Genomic DNA, 21902 nt, shown 5'->3' with positions numbered 1-21902 from the left:
CTCCCTGACAAGTCCCCCTAGTGAAAGACAGGTGAAACTGCACAATATTGTGGTCGCTATTTCCTAAATGCCCAACCACCTGCAGATTTGTTATTCTGTCAGGTCTATTAGATAGTATTAGGTCTAAAAGTGCTGCTCCTCTGGTTGGATTCTGCACCAATTGTGAAAGATAATTTTTCTTGGTTATTAGCAGAAACCTGTTGCCTTTATGGGTTTCACAGGTTTCACTTTCCCAGTTAATATCCGGGTAGTTAAAGTCCCCCATAACCAGGACCTCATTATGGGTTGCAGCTTCATCTATCTGCTTTAGAAGTAGACTTTCCATGGTTTCTGTTATATTTGGGGGTTTGTAACAGACCCCAATGAGAATTTTGTTACCATTTTTCCCTCCATGAATTTCAACCCATATGGACTCGACATCCTCATTCCCTTCGCTAATATCCTCCCTTAAAGTGGACTTTAGACAAGACTTTACATAGAGACAAACCCCTCCTCCTCTCCGATTTTTACGATCCTTTCTAAACAGACTGTAACCCTGTAAGTTAACTGCCCAGTCATAGCTTTCATCTAACCATGTCTCGGTTATTCCCACTATGTCAAAGGTACCTGTAGATATTTCTGCTTCAAGTTCTTCCATCTTGTTTGTCAGGCTTCTGGCGTTTGCGAGCATGCAGTTTAGAGGATTTTGTTTTGTTCCAATCTCCTCACTGTGGATTGTTTTAGAAATGTTCTTACCTCCCTTCTGAGTATGTTTTCCTGGGTCGTCTTTGTTCGAGTCTAATGTTTTTCTTCCTGTCCCCTCTTCTTCTAGTTTAACGCCCTCCTGATGAGTGTAGCGAGTCTTCTGGCGAATGTGTGTTTCCCAGGTTTGTTGAGGTGTAGTCCGTCTCTGGCGAGGAGTCCATCGTACAAGTAATTCACACCGTGGTCCAGGAATCCGAATCCTTGTTGTCTGCACCATCGTCTTAGCCAGTTGTTTGCATCAAGGATCCTGTTCCATCTCCTGGTGCCATGCCCATCTACTGGAAGGATAGAAGAAAAAACTACCTGTGCATCCAGTTCCTTTACTTTCTTCCCCAACTCTTCAAAGTCCTTGCAGATTGTCGGTAGGTCCTTCCTTGCCGTGTCATTGGTGCCAACATGTATCAGAAGAAATGGGTGGACGTCCTTGGAGCTGAAGAGCTTTGGTATCCTATCGGTCACATCCTTGATCATCGCACCTGGAAGGCAGCATACTTCTCTTGCAGTTATGTCCGGTCTGCAGATGGCTGCTTCTGTGCCTCTCAGTAGTGAGTCTCCCACCACCACCACTCTTCGTTGCTTCTTGGCTGTACTTTTTGCTGTCACTTGTTGCTGTGTGCCCTTTTTTTTTTTTGCTTGCTGGTATTGCTTCATTCTTAGGTGTGCCATCTTCGTCCTCTACAAAGATTTGATATCGGTTCTTCAGTTGTGTGGTTGGTGATTTCTCCATGGTCTTCTTGCTTCTTTTGGTCACATGCTTCCACTCATCTGCTTTTGGAGGTTCTCTGACACTTTTTGCACCTTCTGTGACCAGTAGAGATGCTTCTGTTCTGTCTAGAATGTCTTCATTCTCTTTGATGAGTTTCAAAGTTGCTATTCTTTCTTCCAGACCCCGCACCTTTTCTTCTAAAAGGGCCACTAGTCTACACTTCTGACAGGTGAAATTGGATTCTTCTTCTGGTCGATCTGTGAACATGTAGCACATGCTGCAGCTCACCATGTAGGTTGTCACATCTGCCATGTTGCTCCTAGATCCTGCTGACTTGCTGTGTGTTTTCCTTCTTGTGTAATCTACTCAGCCAAGCTCTCTTGCAATAATGTCCTACAGGCAAAAATTACGGCGCGCGGTTTGGTGATGCTTTCGAAGCAGCTGGTCCCGGCTGTACCCAACGATCTTCTAGCTTAGGGAGACTTCGCTTCTCCCAGAAGGCACCTGGAATATGCAAATTAGCCTCCTGAAGCTTGAATCCCTGGTTTGGTGATGCTTTCGAAGCAGCTGGTCCCGGCTGTACCCAACGATCTTCTAGCTTAGGGAGACTTCGCTTCTCCCAGAAGGCACCTGGAATATGCAAATTAGCCTCCTGAAGCTTGAATCCCTGGTTTGGTGATGCTTTCGAAGCAGCTGGTCCCGGCTGTACCCAACGATCTTCTAGCTTAGGGAGACTTCGCTTCTCCCAGAAGGCACCTGGAATATGCAAATTAGCCTCCTGAAGCTTGAATCCCTGGTTTGGTGATGCTTTCGAAGCAGCTGGTCCCGGCTGTACCCAACGATCTTCTAGCTTAGGGAGACTTCGCTTCTTCCAGAAGGCACCTGGAATATGCAAATTAGCCTCCTGAAGCTTGAATCCCTGGTTTGGTGATGCTTTCGAAGCAGCTGGTCCCGGCTGTACCCAACGATCTTCTAGCTTAGGGAGACTTCGCTTCTCCCAGAAGGCACCTGGAATATGCAAATTAGCCTCCTGAAGCTTGAATCCCTGGTTTGGTGATGCTTTCGAAGCAGCTGGTCCCGGCTGTACCCAACGATCTTCTAGCTTAGGGAGACTTCGCTTCTCCCAGAAGGCACCTGGAATATGCAAATTAGCCTCCTGAAGCTTGAATCCCTGGTTTGGTGATGCTTTCGAAGCAGCTGGTCCCGGCTGTACCCAACGATCTTCTAGCTTAGGGAGACTTCGCTTCTCCCAGAAGGCACCTGGAATATGCAAATTAGCCTCCTGAAGCTTGAATCCCTGGTTTGGTGATGCTTTCGAAGCAGCTGGTCCCGGCTGTACCCAACGATCTTCTAGCTTAGGGAGACTTCGCTTCTCCCAGAAGGCACCTGGAATATGCAAATTAGCCTCCTGAAGCATGAATCCCTGGTTTGGTGATGCTTTCGAAGCAGCTGGTCCCGGCTGTACCCAACGATCTTCTAGCTTAGGGAGACTTTGCTTCTCCCAGAAGGCACCTGGAATATGCAAATTAGCCTCCTGAAGCTTGAATCCCTGGTTTGGTGATGCTTTCGAAGCAGCTGGTCCCGGCTGTACCCAACGATCTTCTAGCTTAGGGAGACTTCGCTTCTCCCAAAAGGCACCTGGAATATGCAAATTAGCCTCCTGAAGCTTGAATCCCTGGTTTGGTGATGCTTTCGAAGCAGCTGGTCCCGGCTGTACCCAACGATCTTCTAGCTTAGGGAGACTTCGCTTCTCCCAGAAGGCACCTGGAATAAATTCTCCATTTTGGTGAATTTTCTAGGTTAAGTTCTGAATGTCCTCGGGTAGAGGTGACCATACAGAAACTTGGTGATGTCTGGAGGGAAGTTCAAGAAAATATTGGGGAGTCTGAGGACGCTTAGATTCATCACAAATGGAAGATTGATAAACTTATGGCAGGCACTGTCATTAAAGTAGGTGATTAGGTTTGGTCATCATCCAAAAACATTAAACTTAAAGCACCGTTGGCAAAGTTAGGTCCGAAGTTCATTGGTCTCTATGATATTCTAGAAGTGGTCAATCTGGTGACCTATAGGTTGAAGCTTCCGCCATCTCATTTTCCATCTCTTCGCATCTCTAACATTATTGCAATGAGAGTTGCCCAATTGCAGCTGCCAGGCACACATGAATTGGCAAATTTATGAGCTTAGAATTCTAAATTTTTCCTATTTTCTAGAGCAGTAATGCAATGCACATTTCATCCATTTCATGGTTGGATGCTATAGCGCTACAGAGTGCTACATTATTTTGTTAGTTCTATATGGAGATGGCTAACCTTACTATGCACCTTGTCAGTCAGTGACTGGTGTTATATGCGAGGGTTGCTGTGTGTCCCCCAGGATGTGCAAAGATGCATGTTGGAGTGCATTGCTGTCACAGGCATAGCTGTGATTGCAATGCAGAATAAAAGTAAGTGTAGCTTTGGGAAAGCTATTTGACCAAGGCAGATTTAGGAAAAAAAGTCATGGGCCTTTATTTGTTAAACAGACTACAGGAAGGTAGTGGGGTTGGTCCATTTCCTCCCCGGCTCTGGGTTTTTTCACGTGGCCCATGACCACAGATTCAAGTTAATGGCCCTGCAGTAAAGGGTTTGGGTGTGTCAGTTTTGGTTTTTGCAAGCAGGCAGAGCAGACTGCTCTGTAGAGCACTACCTGTGTGAGGCTACACAGGGCCAAGCAGAACCAAAAAACCTGGCACCCTCAGCGTACATGGCGGTGCTGTAGCTCTCAGTAACCAGTTATGGACTGTCTTTGTTTTACGTGCTTGCAAACTGGAGGATCCGCCTTACTTTCTGTACACTGTACATTAAATGAGTTTTTATTTTGAACTTTTGCCGGGTCACTGCTTTCTCACTGCACAGCGAGGACACTACATTTGGTTGGAGAATATGGAGCAGTGTGAACTGAGGCATACCCCAAAGCGTTCTGCATGTCGATAATTAAACTGGCAACGCTACAGCTCAAGCCTGCTGTCAAAATGGAAGAACTTTTGAAGCAGTTGGTCCTTGCTCAGCAGAGGCAAAATGAGCAGCACCAGCAGCAGCTGCAGTACCAGCGGAGCGGCAGGAGTAGCAATATCAGCAACAGCAGCAGACAAATAACCAGTTGATACAGCAGATAGTGGCTATGCAAGAGGCAGCCCCACCAGTAACTACGTTCCGGTTGGAGGCCTGGTACAAAGTCTGAACAGCATTGAGGAAGATGGCACCTGAGAATGACATGGAGGCCTTCCTCATCATCTTCAAACACACTGCAGAGTGGGAAAGCTTGCCGGTAATCCATGAGCTGAAGTGGTGACCCCCTTCCTGACAGGAGATGCCCAGAAGGCCTACCTGGACCTCAATCGGGAGGATGCCCTGGACTATGGGAAGCTGAAAGTTGAGATCCTTGCCTGACTGCGGGTTAATACATATGTGCGGGCTCAACGGGTATTCTAGTGGTCTTTTGTGTAGTCTCGCCCCGCCAGGTCTCAGGCATATGACTTGCTGCTGCGGGTTAAAAAATGACTCCAGCCTGAGACTTTAAATCCTTTCCTGATGGTAGAGAGGGTGGTGGTCAACCAGATGGTGAGGGCTCTGCCAGCAGCCATACTGCGTTGGGTGGGACAAGGGGACCCAGGCACTCTGGACCAGGTGGAAGGACTGATTGAGCAGTATACAGCTGCTCAGGACTTTATATGGGACACTGCTCCACTTCAGCTGTCAGGTAAGGCCCTGCCAGCTCAGGAGCCTGGGAAAAGTCCACGACCCTCCACTGGGGCCAATTCGGATGAAGACCGTACTGATGGGGTATCCTGAAAGGAGAGAGACAACAGACCCGTGTCCCCTAAATAGTCCGCGAGGTCCTCTCAGCTATTAAGTGTTGGCAGTGCCAAGGGCCCAGACATGTGGGTGCCAACTGCTCCCTAACAACTGAACCCATGGACTGCGGGTATATTTGCCGAGTGTCTAAGTACACCCAACCTGTCTGCATGGCAACTACATGCAATGCCAAAAACCAACAGAGAAGAGAAGCAGCATATAGTCCAAATATAACGTAGAAAACACTTTATTGATAATTATACCAGATTAAAAACGACAGGGGGAAACAACCCCCATGCTGTACTCAGCATGCACCTAAATGGACAGGAGATAGGTGCCTCCAGTATAGAAAAATCCACATAATAACCAGAACAGACTTTATACAATAATCAAAAATTGTGCAAGGCACATGCAATATGCCTAGATGTATCGGACACACAGGTCCAAAAAATATATAGAAGCACAAGCACAATACAAATCACTAGTATACATACCAGTTGATGTGGCAATATATCACGACGTGCACTGGCACCTCACCCCTGTCCCCCCCGACGCGCGTTTCGGCTGATGCCTTTCTCAAGGGGTACAATAGTGTAATGCTGGGTTCAGTATATAAAGGGGAAGGGGCACTAACTGGTGGGGCTACAATTACAGAGCTGACCAATAGCTTCACAGTACCTTAACACTCTGCTCCCGATACACCTGTATGCCACTCATGTGTCTCCACAGGGATAGCGTCATGAGAACAGGGACAGAGGAAGTACCTGCAGATTGCTATGCCGACATGAACGTCCCCACCTGCGCACATCGCGCCGAGCGGCCATGTAAATGGAGACTAAAACTGCACTAAGCATTGCGGCCATATTAACGAGGCCTGTCATGCGCAGTAGAGTCAGCGCGGCCATGTTGGTGAAGGCCGGAGAATAAACTATAGCGGCGGCCATTTTAGTGTAGCCGGACATGCGCAATGAAGTCAGCGCGGCCATGTTGGTAAAGGTTAGAATATTGAGTATAGCGGCGGCCATTTTATTATAGCCAGACATGCGCAGAGAAGAACTAACCGGGCATATTGGAGAAAACAGCCATATATACAGGAGGGGCAAGATAACAAGGGAGCACATCCTCCCAATGTTTATGGAACCGTATATTGCTATGGCAGCCCACCCACCACAAGATAATAACATGGATATACATAAATAAAACAAAATAAACAAAATGAAACACCCGACCCAGACACAGAACAGCAACAAAGCATAACTAATACCATACATTCCTTCTTACTGCTGGTGATATCTCTCCAAATCCTGGTCCTCCTCACCATATTCCCACAATCATTTCTACCTCCCATCCACGCTCTATCACAAACTTCTGTAACCTCTCTAACCTTATACCCATTCGCCCAGCCCCCGCCTCCCCAGTCCCACTAACAGGAGCTCTGTGGAACGCTCGCTCTGTCTGCAACAAGCTCTCCTACATCCATGATCTTTTTGTTACTACCAAACTTTCCTTGCTCGCCATCACCGAAACCTGGCTCACCCCTTCTGACACAGTCTCCCCTGCTGCACTCTCTTACGGTGGCTTCCACCTTTCCCACACACCCCGCCCCAGCAGCAAGCATGGCGGAGGAGTTTGTTTTCTCCTGTCAGATAACTGCTCCTTCACCCCAATCCCACTGCCACCCTCTGTTACCCTCCCTTCCTTTGAGGTGCACTCTATGCGCATCTACTCCCCCACCAACCTCCAACTGGCTGTCATTTACCGCCCCCCAGGGACAGCCACCACCTTCTTTGACCACTTCATCACCTGGCTACTTCATTTCCTTTCTGCGGACATTCCCACTATCATCATGGGTGACTTCAACATCCCCATTGACACTTCCCTCTCAGCTGCCACTAAACTTCTAACTCTCACTTCCTCCTTCGGCCTCACTCAATGGTCTTCTGCAGCCACTCACAAAGACGGTCACACACTGGACCTCATCTTCACCCGCCTCTGCTCTCTATCTAACCTCTCTAACTCACCTCTTCCACTCTCTGACCACAACCTTCTCACATTCTCATCTCTCTCCACTCCATGTCTACAATCCCCACCCCACAAACTTTCACACCCTCACAGAAATCTTAAACATCTTGACCTACATTCATTCTCTGAATCCCTCCTCCACCTCACAGGCATAAGTTCCTTACACAATGCGGATGACGCTGCTGCTCTATATAACACCACAATAGCTGCAGCTTTGGAATCTGCTGCCCCACTTACACATACCAAAGCTCGCAAAATCAACAGACAGCCCTGGCACACCAGCCTGACCAAAGAACTGAGGCGAGCTTCCAGGGCTGCTGAGCGCAGATGGAAAAGATCCCACTCCAACGAGCACTTCATCGCATTCAAACAGTCCCTCACTACTTTCAAGACCACACTCGCCACAACTAAACAAACGTACTTCTCATCTCTCATATCCTCTCTCTCTCACAACCCTAAACAGTTATTCAACACCTTCAATTCTCTCCTCTGTCCCCCAGGACCTCCTCCCTCCCCACTTATCTCCGCTGAAGACTTTGCCTCATTTTTCAAGCAGAAGATTGATAGCATTAGAGACAGTTTTTGTCAACAACCCCCAGTGCCCTTACTCCCGATTTCCCAGCCCTCCACCTCCAAAACCAACTTCTCCGCCATTACAGAAGATCGACTCTCCACTCTACTCTCAAGATCGCATCTCACCACCTGTGCACTTGACCCACTCCCATCCCACCTCATCCCAAACCTCACCACAGTCTTCATCCCAACCCTAACCCATCTCTTCAACCTATCACTAACAACTGGTATTTTCCCCTCAAGCTTTAAACATGCCTCCATCACACCTATCCTCAAAAAGCCCTCTCTTGACCCATCCTCTGTATCTAGCTATCGCCCTATATCACTTCTCCCCTATGCCTCCAAACTACTGGAACAACACATTTACCTTGAACTGTCCTCCCATCTCTCTTCTTGCTCCCTCTTTGACCGCCTACAATCTGGTTTCTGGTCACACCATTCCACCGAAACTGCCCTAACTAAAGTCACCAATGACCTCTTAACCGCCAAGAGCAAGCGACACTACTCTATCCTCATCCTCCTCGACCTGTCGGCTGCCTTTGACACAGTGGACCATTCCCTATTATTACAAACCCTCTCATCCCTTGGCATCACAGACTTGGCCCTATCCTGGATCTCATCATACCTAACAGACAGGACATTCAGCGTCTCCCACTCACACACCACCTCCTCACCTCGCCCCTTATCTGTCGGAGTCCCACAAGGTTCAGTTCTTGGGCCCTTGCTCTTCTCCATTTACACCTTTGCCCTGGGACAGCTCATAGAATCTCATGGCTTTCAGTATCACCTCTACGCTGACGACACACAGATCTACATCTCTGGACCAGATATCACCTCCCTTCTAACCAGAATCCCTCAATGTCTGTCTGCTATTTCATCCTTCTTCTCCACTAGATTTCTAAAACTTAACATGGACAAAACAGAATTCATCATCTTTCCCCCATCTCACGCGACCCCCCCAACGAACCTATCCATTACAGTAAATGGCTGCCCACTCTCCCCAGTCCCACAAGCTCGCTGCCTCGGGGTAATCCTTGACGCTGATCTCTCCTTCAAACCACATATCCAAGCCCTTTCCACTTCCTGCCGCTTTCAACTCAAAAATATTTCACGAATCCGTTCATTCCTCAACCATGAATCTGCAAAAACCCTAGTCCATGCCCTCATCATCTCTCGCCTTGACTACTGCAACCTCCTGCTCTGTGGCCGCCCCTCTAACACTCTCGCACCCCTCCAATCTATTCTAAACTCTGCTGCCCGACTAATCCACCTGTCCCCCCGCTATTCCCCGGCCTCTCCCCTCTGTCAATCCCTTCACTGGCTCCCCATTGCCCAGAGACTCCACTACAAAACCCTCACCATGACGTACAAAGCCATCCACAACCTGTGTCCTCCATACATCTGTGACCTCGTCTCCCGGTACTTACCTACCCGCAACCTCCGATCCTCACAAGATCTCCATCTCTACTCCCCTCTTATCTCCTCTTCTCACAATCGTATACAAGATTTCTCTCGCGTATCACCCCTACTCTGGAACCCTCTACCACAACACATCAGACTCTCGCCTACCATCGAAACCTTCAAAAAGAACCTGAAGACCCACCTCTTCAGACAAGCCTACAACCTGCAGTAACCACCGATCGACCAAACCGCTGCATGACCAGCTCTGCCCTCACCTACTGTATTCTCACCCATCCCTTGTAGATTGTGAGCCATCGTGGGCAGGGTCCTCATTCCTCCTGTACCAGTTATGACTTGTATTGTTTAAGATTATTGTACTTGTTTTTATTATGTATACCCCTCCTCACATGTAAAGCGCCATGGAATAAATGGCGCTATAACAATAAATAATAATAATAAAATAATAATAAGAAAAAAACCAAAAAAACAAATACTGATGTCATGCATAATACATATCCCGGTTGATGCAGCGCGGGAGAAGTTGCGTAAAGCTCGGAAGAGAGATTAAATTTTACACCCATCGGTGAATAATAGTCCAAGTCCATAGAGACACCCCTTTGTACAAATGCATGTATAGGGGAAAACTATATATAGAAAATAATATAGTCCAAGTGGATCCGTAGCGTATATATATAGTCCCAGTGTATTTCTTCGACCAACCTGGTCATATATAGCCCCCAGATTCCTATACAGTCCTTAGGGATGGTAGACCTGCTCCCAAGTAAACAACCGAGTAGTCGTCCTTCATGTGTCACAATTAATTCATAAGGGCCTCCAGTCCCCGCCAGGTAGACCTATCATCTCGGGCAGGGGGAACCTGCTGGAACACGTGAATAGATGGATAGATTTCCACCTACAGCCTCTGGTCTCCAGTCTCCCCTCGTTTCTTAGGGACACGGGGGATCTTTTGCGTAGGGTCGACGGATTGTGTTTGGAGGGTGATACTCTATTGGTTTCAGCGGATGTCGAGTCTCTATACACCAATATTAGACACAGTGATGGCATTCGTGCTGTTAAATACTTTCTTGATACTTCATCACTGTCTATGGGTATGAGATCGCTTCTGCTGGAACTTCTGGAGTTCACCCTCACGCATAACTGTTTTGTCTTTAAAGGGTCCTTCTACCTACAGCTCCAGGGGACCACTATGGGGGCGACTTTTGCGCCCGCATATGCGGGTCTGTTCCTGGGGCTGTGGGAGAGGGACCTTCCCCTGTCAGATGAACAGGGATCTATCGTGTTCCTTTATGGACACGATATATCGATGATGTCTTCTTCATCTGGCAGGGCACATCCGTCGACCTTACGCAATTTATGTCTCTCCTGAACAGTAACGATCTAAATATCCACCTTACGTTTGTGTCAGATATTGACTCTATTGATTTCTTGGACGTCACGATAAAGAGAGACAGTAGGGGCATTCTGAATACAGATATATTCCGTAAAAAACATCGACCAACACCCTGTTACATGCCACCTCGGGACACCCAAAACACATGTTAAAATCTATCCCGGTGGGGCAGTTCCTCCGCTTGAGACGTATCTGCTCTGATATGGTAGATTTTGAAAAACGAACGGAGGAACTTCGCCTTAGATTTAGGGAACGTGGCTACAGTGGGAGGTCTATTAAAAGAGCCTACCTGAGAGCAAAACATACGTCTCGAGACAGCTTGGTATATGGTCCCCCTAGACGCTCTGCAGTGGGTGTTAATGAAAAAAAACAGATTCATCACCACTTTCAGCCTGCAATCCGATCGGATACGTCATATATTGGAAAAAGCATGGCCTATTTTAAAGGTGGATCCGATTATCGGGAAATTCCTCCCCTCCCGGCCTCTATTGACATTCAGACGGGCCAGGAATCTCCGTGACTGTCTGGTTCGAAGTCACTATGTGAGTCAACACCCTCCAACTTTTCTGGAGAGATCTATTCCTAGGTTTGGATGTCATCCGTGCGGCCGCTGTGTCGCCTGCCCCAACGTGGATACCTGTGACACATTTACGGACTCTAAGGGTGTCAGAACATATTCTATCAGATCACATATTACGTGTATTACACGATATGTGATTTATTATGCAACCTGCCCATGTGGACTCATTTATGTGGGGCTGACTACCCGTCAACTAAAGGTCCGTGTGAGGGAACACGTTCTGGGGATACAGGCGGCCAGTAGCCACGCGGATGCCTCCTTACTCAAAACTCTGCCTAGGCATTTTAAGGAGTTCCATGGATGCAATGCATCATTATTAAGGGTTAGAGGAATTGATACCCTAAAGATTAATATCAGGGGTGGCCAATTATCTAAAAGGCTTGCGAAATTGGAGATGCTATGGATATGGCGTCTCCAAACTATCCACCCGGAGGGTCTTAATGAAAATATCTCCTTTGCCCCATTTTTGCAGTCCGCCGGCTGCTGTCTGTATTCCTATGTTTCTCCCCGCATGCATTTGATTTTATTGTGATTTTAATGGGTATTTTTTTTTTCTTTTAGTATTAATTGTGACACATGAAGGACGACTACTCGGTTGTTTACTTGGGAGCAGGTCTACCATCCCTAAGGACTGTATAGGAATCTGGGGGCTATATATGACCTGGTTGGTCGAAGAAATACACTGGGACTATATATATACGCTACGGATCCACTTGGACTATATTATTTTCTATATATAGTTTTCCCCTATACATGCATTTGTACAAAGGGGTGTCTCTATGGACTTGGACTATTATTCACCGATGGGTGTAAAATTTAATCTCTCTTCCGAGCTTTACGCAACTTCTCCATCGCTGCATCAACCGGGATATGTATTATGCATGACATCAGTATTTGGTTTTTTGTTTTTTTTCTTATGGTATTAGTTCTGTTTTGTTGTTGTTCTGTGTCTGGGTCGGGTGTTTCATTTTGTTTATTTTGTTTTATTTATGTATATCCATGTTATTATCTTGTGGTGGGTGGGCTGCCATAGCAATATACGGTTCCATAGACATTGGGAGGATGTGCTCCCTTGTTATCTTGCCCCTCCTGTATATATGGCTGTTTTCTCCAATATGCCCGGTTAGTTCTTCTCTGCGCATGTCTGGCTATAATAAAATGGCCGCCGCTATACTCTAACCTTTACCAACATGGCCGCGCTGACTTCATTGCGCATGTCCGGCTACACTAAAATGGCCGCCGCTATAGTTTATTCTCCGGCCTTCACCAACATGGCGGCGCTGACTCTACTGCGCATGACAGGCCTCGTTAATATGGCCGCAATGCTTAGTGCGGTTTTAGTCTCCATTTACATGGCCACTCGGCGCGATGTGCGCAGGTGGGGACATTCATGTTGGCATAGCAATCTGCAGGTACTTCCTCTGTCCCTGTTCTCATGACGCTATCCCTGTGGAGACACATGGGGCCCCATGTGTTCTCTGATGAGTGGCGTACAGGTGTATCGGGAGCAGAGTGTTAAGGTACTGTGAAGCTATTGGTCAGCTCTGTAATTGTAGCCCCACCAGTTAGTGCCCCTTCCCCTTTATATACTGAACCCAGCATTACACTGTTGTACCCCTTGAGAAAGGCATCAGCCGAAACGTGTGTCGGGGGGGACAGGGGTGAGGTGCCAGTGCACGTCGTGATATATTGCCACATCAACCGGTATGTATACTAGTGATTTGTATTGTGCTTGTGTTTCTATATATATTTTTTGGACCTGTGTGTCCGATACATCTAGGCATATTGCATGTGCCTTGCACAATTTTTGATTATTGTATAAAGTCTGTTCTGGTTATTATGTGGATTTTTCTATACTGGAGGCACCTATCTCCTGTCCATTTAGGTGCATGCTGAGTACAGCATGGGGATTGTTTCCCCCTGTCGTTTTTAATCTGGTATAATTATCAATAAAGTGTTTTTCTATGTTATATTTTGACTATATGCTGCTTCTCTTCTCTGTTGGTTTTTGGCTATTGCATTGCAGTGGGTCCGTTATGGTCCTATTTCTGGTCCCACTTTTATTATACAAAAATGTACCCCACCTGGGTCAAATTATAATGTTGGTGACTTGGTATGCGTCCACTACAGTGTTCTGTTTTACATGCAATGCCGGTAGAGAGTGCCAACTGTGCCAGGTACTCGTCAAAGGGTACCAGATGGAGGCTCTCTTGGACTCGGGGAGCTTAATGACTCTGTTTCATGGGTCCCTTGTTGCACTTGTTGCTGGGGACAACCCAAAAACAATTGTGCTGTATTCTTTTTAGGGATAAGAAAGGAAGAAAAATGCAAAAAGACTATTTAACCCCTTCATGACCCAGCCTATTTTGACCTTAAAGACCTTGCCGTTTTTTGCAATTCTGACCAGTGTCCCTTCATGAGGTAATAACTCAGGAACGCTTCAATGGATCCTAGCGGTTCTGAGATTGTTTTTTCGTGACATATTGGGCTTCATGTTAGTGGTAAATTTAGGTCAATAAATTCTGTGTTTATTTGTGATAAAAACGGAAATTTGGCGAAAATTTTGAAAATTTCGCAATTTTCACATTTTGAATTTTTATTCTGTTAAACCAGAGAGTTATGTGACACAAAATAGTTAATAAATAACATTTCCCACACGTCTACTTTACATCAGCACAATTTTGGAAACAAAATTTTTTTTTGCTAGGAAGTTATAAGGGTTAAAATTTGACCAGCGATTTCTCATTTTTACAACGAAATTTACAAAACCATTTTTTTTAGGGACCACCTCACATTTGAAGTCAGTTTGAGGGGTCTATATGGCTGAAAATACCCAAAAGTGACACCATTCTAAAAACTGCACCCCTCAAGGTGCACAAAACCACATTCAAGAAGTTTATTAACCCTTCAGGTGCTTCACAGCAGCAGAAGCAACATGGAAGGAAAAAATGAACATTTAACTTTTTAGTCACAAAAATGATTTTTCAGCAACAATTTTTTTATTTTCCCAATGGTAAAAGGAGAAACTGAACCACGAAAGTTGTTGTCCAATTTGTCCTGAGTACGCTGATACCTCATATGTGGGGGTAAACCACTGTTTGGGCGCACGGCAGGGCTTGGAAGGGAAGGAGCGCCATTTGACTTTTTGAATGAAAAATTGGCTGCACTCTTTAGCGGACACCATGTCACATTTGGAGAGCCCCCGTGTGCCTAAAAATTGGAGCTCCCCCACAAGTGACCCCATTTTGGAAACTAGACGCCCCAAGGAACTTATCTAGATGCATAGTGAGCCCTTTAAACCCCCAGGTGCTTCACAAATTGATCCGTAAAAATGAAAAAGTACTTTTTTTTCACAAAAAAATTCTTTTAGCCTCAATTTTTTCATTTTCACATGGACAACAGGATAAAATGGATCCTAAAATTTGTTTGGCAATTTCTCCTGAGTACACCGATACTTCACATGTGGGGGTAAACCACTGTTTGGGCACATGGTAAGGCTCGGAAGGGAAGGAGCGCCATTTGACTTTTTGAATGAAAAATTATCTCCATCGATAGCGGACACCATGTCGCGTTTGGAGAGACCCTGTGTGCTTAAACATTGGAGCTTCCCCACAAGTGACCCCATTTTGGAAACTGGACCCCCCAAGGAACTTATCTAGATGCCTAGTGAGCACTTTAAACCCTCAGGTGCTTCACAAATTGATCCGTAAAAATGAAAAAGTACTTTTTTTTTCACAAAAAATTTATTTTCGCCTCAATTTTTTCATTTTCACATGGGCAATAGGATAAAATGGATCCTAAAATTTGTTGAGCAATTTCTCCCGAGTACGCCGATACCTCATATGTGGGGGTAAACCACTGTTTGGGCACACGGCAGGGCTCGGAAGGGAAGGCGCGCCTTTTAACTTTTTGAATGGAAAATTAGCTCCAATTGTTAGCGGACACCATGTCGCATTTGGAGAGCCCCTGTGTGCCTATGCAATGGAGCTCCCCCACAAGTGACCCCATTTTGGAAACTAGACCCCCCAAGGAACTTATCTAGATGCATACTGAGCACTTTAAACCCCCAGGTGCTTCACAGAAGTTTATAATGCAGAGCCATGAAAATAAAAAATAATTTTTCTTTTCTCAAAAATGATTTTTTAGCCTGGAATTTCCTATTTTGCCAATGGTAATAGGAGAAATTGGACCACAAATGTTGTTGTCCAGTTTGTCCTGAGTATGCAGATACCCCATATGTGGGGGTAAACCACTGTTTGGGCGCACGGCAGGGCTCAGAAGGGAAGGCACGCCATTTGGCTTTTTAAATGGAAAATTATCTCCAATCATTAGCGGACACCATGTCGCGTTTGGAGAGCCCCTGTGTGCCTAAACATTGGAGATCCCCCACAAATTACCCCATTTTGGAAACTAGACCCCCAAAGGAACTAATCTAGATGTGTAGTGAGCACTTTGAACCCTCAAGTGCTTCACAGAAGTTTATAACGCAGAGCCATGAAAATAAAAAAAAAAAATTATTTTCTCAAAAATGAATTTTAGCCCGCAATTTTTTATTTTCCCAAGGGTAACAGGAGAAATTTGACCCCAAAAGTTGTTGTCCAGTTTCTCCTGAGTACGCTGATACCCCATATGTGGGGGTAAACCACTGTTTAGGCACATGCTGGGGCTCGGAAGTGAAGTAGTGACGTTTTGAAATGCAGACTTTGATGGAATGCTCTGCGGGCGTCACGTTGCGTTTGCAGAGCCCCTGATGTGGCTAAACAGTAGAAACCCCCCACAAGTGACCCCATTTTGGAAACTAGACCCCGAAAGGAACTTATCTAGATGTGAGGTGAGCACTTTGAACCCCCAAGTGCTTCACAGAAGTTCATAACACAGAGCAGTGAAAATAATAAATACGTTTTCTTTCCTCAAAAATAATTTTTTAGCCCAGAATTTTTTATTTTCCCAAGGGTTACAGGAGAAATTGGACCACAAAAGTTGTTGTCCAGTTTCTCCTGAGTACGCTGATACCCCATGTGTGGGGGTAAACCACTGTTTGGGCACACGTGGGGGCTCAGAAGGGAAGTAGTGACTTTTGAAATGCAGACTTTGATGGAATGGTCTGCGGGCGTCACATTGCGTTTGCAGAGCCCCTGGTGTGCCTAAACAGTAGAAACCCCCCACAAGTGACCCCATTTTGGAAACTAGACCCCCAAGGAACTTATCTAGATATGTGGTGAGCACTTTGAACCCCCAAGTGCTTCACAGACGTTTACAACGCAGAGCCGTGAAAATAAAAAATCATTTTTCTTTCCTCAAAAATGATGTTTTAGCAAGCAATTTTTTATTTTCTCAAGGGTAACAGGAGAAATTGGACCCCAGTAATTGTTGCGCAGTTTGTCCTGAGTATGCTGGTACCCCATATGTGGGGGTAAACCACTGTTTGGGCACACGTCGGGGTTCGGAAGTGAGGGAGCACCATTTGAATTTTTGAATACAAGATTGGCTGGAATCAATGGTGGCGCCATGTTGCGTTTGGAGACCCCCTGATGTGCCTAAACAGTGGAAACCCCTCAATTCTACCTCCAACACACCCCTAACCCTTATCCCAACTGTAGCCGTAACCCTAATCACAACCCTAACCCCAACACACCCCTAACCACAACCCTAACCCCAACACACCCCTAACCCTAACCACAACCCTAATTCCAACCCAACTCTAAGGCTATGTGCCAACGTTGCGGATTCGTATGAGATTTTTCAGCATCATTTTTGAAAAATCCGCGGGTAAAAGGCACTGCGTTTTACCTGTGGATTTACCGTGGATTTCCAGTGTTTTTTGTGCGGATTTCACCTGTGGATTCCTATTGAGGAACAGGTGTAAAACGCTGCGGAATCCGCACAAAGAATTGGCATGCTGCGGAAAATACAACGCAGCGTTCCCGCGCGGTATTTTCTGCACCATGGGCACAGCGGATTTGGTTTTCCATATGTTTACATGGTACTGTAAACCCGATGGAACACTGCTGCGGATCCGCAGCGGCCAATCCGCACCGTGTGCACATAGCCTAATTCTAAAGGTATGTGCACACGCTGCGGAAAACGCTGCGGATCCGCAGCAGTTTCCCATGAGTTTACAGTTCAATGTGAACCTATGGGAACCAAAAATCGCTGTACACATGCTGCGGAAAAACTGCACGGAAACGCAGCGGTTTACATTCCGCAGCATGTCACTTCTTTCTGCGGATTCCGCAGCGGTTTTAGAACTGCTCCAATAGAAAATCGCAGTTGTAAAACCGCAGTGAAATGCGCAGAAAAACCGCGGTAAATCCACGATAAATCGGCAGCGGTTTAGCACTGAGGATTTATCAAATCCGCTGCGGAAAAATCCGCATAGGACCAGAATACGTGTGCACATACCGAAACCCTAACCCTAGCCCTAACCCTACCCCTACCCCTAACCCTAGCCCTAACCCTACCCCTACCCCTAACCCTAACCCTACCCCTAACCCTAACCCTAGTTCTTACCCCAACCTTAGTGAAAAAAAAAAAAATTCTTTATTTTTTTTATTGTCCCTATCTATGGGGGTGACAAAGGGGGGGGTCATTTACTATTTTTTTTATTTTGATCACTGAGATAGGATATATCTCAGTGATCAAAATTCACTCTGGAACGAATCTGCCGGCCGGCAGATTCGGCGGGCGCACTGCACATGCGCCCGCCATTTTGGAAGATGGCGGCGCCCAGGAAAGAAGACGGACGGACCTCGGGCGGCCAGGTAAGTATAAGGGGGGGAGATCAGGGCACGGGGGGGGCGTCGGAGCACGGGGGGGTGGATCGGATCATGGGGGGGGTGGATCGGAACACGGGAGGGAGGATTGGAGCACGGGGAAGGATTGGAGCACGGGGTGAGGGATCGCTGTGCGGGGGGGGGGTGGATCGGAGCACGGGGGGGTCGCTGTGTGCGGGGGGGGGGATCGGAGTGCGGGGGGGTTTGATTGCAGCACAGGGGGTGTGATTGGTGCACGGGGAAGCGGACAGGAGGACGGGGGAGCGGAGCACAGGACGGAGGGGAGCGGACCACAGATCGGGGGGCTGGGGGGGCGATCGGAGGGGTGGGGTGGGTGCACATAAGTGTTTCCAGCCATGGCCGATGATATTGCAGCATCGGCCATGACTGGATTGTAATATTTCACCAGTTTTTTAGGTAAAATATTACAAATCGCTCTGATTGGCAGTTTCACTTTCAACAGCCAATCAGAGCGATCGTAGCCACGAGGGGGTGAAGCCACCCCCCCTGGGCTAAACTACCACTCCCCCTGTCCCTGCAGATCGGGTGAAATGGGAGTTAACCCTTTCACCCGGCCTGCAGGGACGCGATCTTTCCATGACGCATATGCTGCGTCATGGGTCGGAATGGCACCGACTTTCATGACGCAGCGTATGCGTCAAAGGTCGGGAAGGGGTTAATTCTCCTGTCCTTATCTTGCCCCTCAGCTGTTCTACAACTGCATCTCTTTTCCTGGTCCTTGGCTCACTGCTGATTGGTCTTCAAATCAGTTTTTGGTCTGAATCTTACAGAATTGACTACTCCTCAAGCGGTCACGTGGTGCAATAGAAGCATCATTGGCAAGCTGCTCAGAAGAACGATCCAAAGATCGATCCGAAGTAAGCTGAGGATCGAGCAGGGAGCCACAGCAGCAGGACAAGGGTCAAGTCAGTATTATCTCTAAATTTTTTAACCACTTCGTGGCTCTCAGTTCATTAGATCTCAGAGCATAATATACTTCTATTAGGGGCATATTTGGTTCAGACTGAATTTTACTGTAACCAAATGATATCTGCAGGGCAAATTCGAACAACTCTGCCTGGAACAAATTTCAGGAAGTTTGCCCATCTCTTGTTGTTCTCAATGGCAGCTCTCTCATTTACAAAATTAGATCTAATTTGATTTAGTTGTGAAGTGGAAGATCCAAGACACAGGTCATGTTTTCTGTGATCTTTAGCAATCCTATGAACAGACACAGTTTTTATTAGACAAAAACTGTTATAATCCAAAGAAGGAGATAAAATCAGGTCATGCAATTTTCATTACAGATGAAACCAGCAGGATCTCCGGCCAATGCCAAGGCACTGCAGCAAATACTGAGAATTTGATAAACACATGTCCCCCAGGAATGTCCGGTTGCTGCTTTTGAGACAAATTACAGATATGTTTATTTATTTACAGCTAAGTGATCAAAGTGCGTCAGCTGAATAGCATCTGGCAAATAAATGTTTATGTCTGGCGAACACCTGCACTTGCCGCCTCTTTAGAAACATACAGCTATGAAGAATGAGGTTGAGCGACCTCCGGATAGTGGATATGAGACATGTACAGCTACAAAGTGAATCATCAAACTCAATGTAGACCTACAAATGTCTGAATGACATCTGAGATTTCAGACCAACGCTGAGTTTATGGACAAAATGGTTGTATGAAAAGTTTAAAGAGGTTTCCCATTTCTTACTTTTCTCTTTAAGAAGCAAATAGAATGTGTTAAAATAAGTTCTGCTCATAAACATGTTAAAAAGAAAAAAAAAACATAAACATGTAAAAAAAAAGTAAGTTCTGCTTAAGTGTCCAACCAGTATCACAATTCCTTTTCTAACTGGATGGGTATGTGACCACAGCAGCCAATCACTGGCTGCAGTGGTAATGAACTAGTAACCACTGAACCCATGATTGGCTGCAACAGTCACATGCTCGTCCAGCCAGAACCGGATGTTCAGAGACTGGCAAGAATCAAAGGGAATCTGTTAGTAGGATCAACCCTCCTGAGCCGTCTATATTTGTCACATAGGAAGTTGAATAAAGTGATACCTGGATATCTACGATTTGATGTCTTATCCCACAATAAACCACAAATTTCTTAATATGTAAATGAGCTGTTAAGAACTATAGACTGGATATAGATCTCCCCAAGAATCGACCTCCAGAACTTATTTTGACTGCAAAAGGGCCATTATCAGAGATTACAACCTCCACGAATGTTATCTTTTTTATAAATATGTGTGCTTTAACAAAGGGAGATATAATTGTATGCTTATAATATTCTAACCCTAACACAAATTACTCTCATGCTGTGAACCTGTTTATTCTGTTTTCTTTATCTCTTTTTCATGACGTATTATGTCGTTTGCACAACTCATGGTGATGTCTGGCTTGTGGTAAAATGCCAAGTGGAAAGATTCGACAGGGCTTGTAAATACGAGTTTAACAAGGGACTACTGCTGATTAGTGACATCCAGAAGGTGTGTTCCCAAGCTTTACGGGTCAAAACTGCTAAGAGTCATACCTCTGTACTGTATATAACTGGGACGAGTGAACATGAAGACCACTAAAGAATTTTGAGAACCACAAATACCTTTAGATCGACCATTGAATGAACTGACCGTTCCAAATTAACCCCTTCATGACCCAGCCTATTTTGACCTTAAAGACCTTGCCGTTTTTTGCAATTCTGACCAGTGTCCCTTTATGAGGTAATAACTCAGGAACGCTTCAATGGATCCTAGCGGTTCTGAGATTGTTTTTTCGTGACATATTGGGCTTCATGTTAGTGGTAGATTTAGGTCAATAAATTCTGTGTTTATTTGTGATAAAAACGGAAATTTGGCGAAAATTTCCAAAGTTTCGCAATTTTCACATTTTGAATTTTTATTCTGTTAAACCAAAGAGTTATGTGACGCAAAATAGTTAATAAATAACATTTCCCACTTGTATACTTTACATCAGCACAATTTTGGAAACAAAATTTTTTTTTTGCTAGGAAGTTATAAGGGTTAAAATTTGACCAGCGATTTCTCATTTTTACAACGAAATTTACAAAACCATTTTTTTTAGGGACCACCTCACATTTGAAGTCAGATTGAGGGGTCTATATGGCTGAAAATACCCAAAAGTGACACCATTCTAAAAACTGCACCCATCACGGTGCACAAAACCACATTCATGAAGTTTATTAACCCTTCAGGTGCTTCACAGCAGCAGAAGCAACATGGAAGGAAAAAATGAACATTTAACTTTTTAGTCACAAACATGATCTTTCAGCAACAATTTTTTTATTTTCCCAATGGTAAAAGGAGAAACTGAACCATGAAAGTTGTTGCCAATTTGTCCTGAGTATGCTGATACTTCATATGTGGGGGTAAACTACTGTTTGGGCGCACGGCAGGGCTTGGAAGGGAAGGAGCGCCATTTGACTTTTTGAATGAAAAATTGGCTGCACTCTTTAGCGGACACCATGTCACATTTGGAGAGCCCCCGTGTGCCTAAAAATTGGAGCTCCCCCACAAGTGACCCCATTTTGGAAACTAGACGCCCCAAGAAACTTATCTAGATGCATAGTGAGCACTTTAAAGCCCCAGGTGCTTCACAAATTGATCCGTAAAAATGAAAAAGTACTTTTTTTCACAAAAAAATTCTTTTAGCCTCAATTTTTTCATTTTCACATGGGCAAAAGGATAAAATGGATCCTAAAATTTGTTGGGCAAATTCTCCTGAGTACACCGATACCTCACATGTGGGGGTAAACCACTGTTTGGGCACATGGTAAGGCTCGGAAGGGAAGGAGCGCCATTTGACTTTTTGAATGAAAAATTAT

Source organism: Ranitomeya imitator, chromosome 6, assembly GCF_032444005.1.
Source record: "Ranitomeya imitator isolate aRanImi1 chromosome 6, aRanImi1.pri, whole genome shotgun sequence".
Lineage (NCBI taxonomy): Eukaryota > Metazoa > Chordata > Amphibia > Anura > Dendrobatidae > Ranitomeya > Ranitomeya imitator.
The sequence above is the reverse complement of the archived record's forward strand: the minus strand, read 5'-3'. Positions refer to the sequence as shown.